The sequence below is a fragment of the Peromyscus eremicus genome, chromosome 10, assembly GCF_949786415.1.
Source record: "Peromyscus eremicus chromosome 10, PerEre_H2_v1, whole genome shotgun sequence".
NCBI lineage: Eukaryota > Metazoa > Chordata > Mammalia > Rodentia > Cricetidae > Peromyscus > Peromyscus eremicus.
Genome location: NC_081426.1, coordinates 80,215,393 through 80,216,635, shown reverse-complemented (window position 1 = coordinate 80,216,635; position 1,243 = coordinate 80,215,393).

Below are 1,243 nucleotides of genomic sequence, written 5' to 3'. Positions count from 1 at the left end.
GTAAGTACATTTAAAACACATCATCAAGGAATCTAGAATTTTATCACGTATTTTATAAATCATAGAATAGGATGCAAACTTTACCCTACTTATCTATTCTATTTATTATCCATTCCAATTCATTTTTCAGTTGAGCATAGTAAGCCTTGAGGAAAGCTTCAGTGCTTACAGAAGTACACAGATAACTTCTGACATATTTAAGAATAATTCCAAATTCTCAGATACCCAGCCTCATACTTCATCCATCATAATGCCATTATCTAGGATAATGATACCATAAATGTCATGGAAGGGATCCTGGTGCACATCAAGAGGAAAAACAGTTTAAAGATAAGGCCATCAAGCATTAAAATTCTCAGCAGAGTTCTGCAGCTCAGCACCACTTGCTTCCTTCAGATATTATGCTTTCAATCATTTAAAAGTGACCAATGAAGATATTTAGACGGCAAAACTCTAATTGTACATAACCCATGCTTTAAACTGAAGGTGATCTCAACTCCATGCCCTTCAACAAAAGTTGTTTTCTCAGTTCAATTGTGTTCATTAAAAACTAATACAGCTGAGATTTTTAAATGTTGTAAACAATGATTTTGACTTGTGTTAGTCAGGCTTTTCATGAAATTGGGCAAAGAAACTCATTTCTAGAACCATCTAATCTAAATTAAAAACCCCACTCCATTTATCTGTCTTTGCCAGCTTGAACCAATTGATCCATATTCCATACAGCTCACATTTCATTCTTTATAAATGAAAATTTAAGTATCTACTTCAGTGTTAGTGCCTATTAAACATAATAAAGTAAATATCAGCAGGGATGCTAGCAAGAGCGTTCATTGCTCCTGCTGCTTCTATTCCTAAAATTCAAAACCAGACAAACAGCAAAGTCAATTCTCTACCTTCTGGAGAAGAGAACTCAAAATACAAGTTATTCATGCTGTGTGTGTTATAGAATTAAAACAGTATCTGGACCATTGCTGATACATTATCTACACCCCCTTTTAAATGAACTCAGTTTCCCTTCATCACAATCCATGCGTGAGAATTCCTATAGACTGAAAATTCAAGTACATTATGGCTACTTCACAAGCCACCCTTCAAGGCATCTGAAGCTTTAATTAAGAATCAAGGTTGTTTAGAAAGCCTTCTGATCATTTCAGTTTAAATCTGTTTTCACCAAGCTGTTTTTTCTCCAGTAACTCAGAGCACATTTTCTCAAAGTTTTAGGAAGATAGATTTAGCTTCT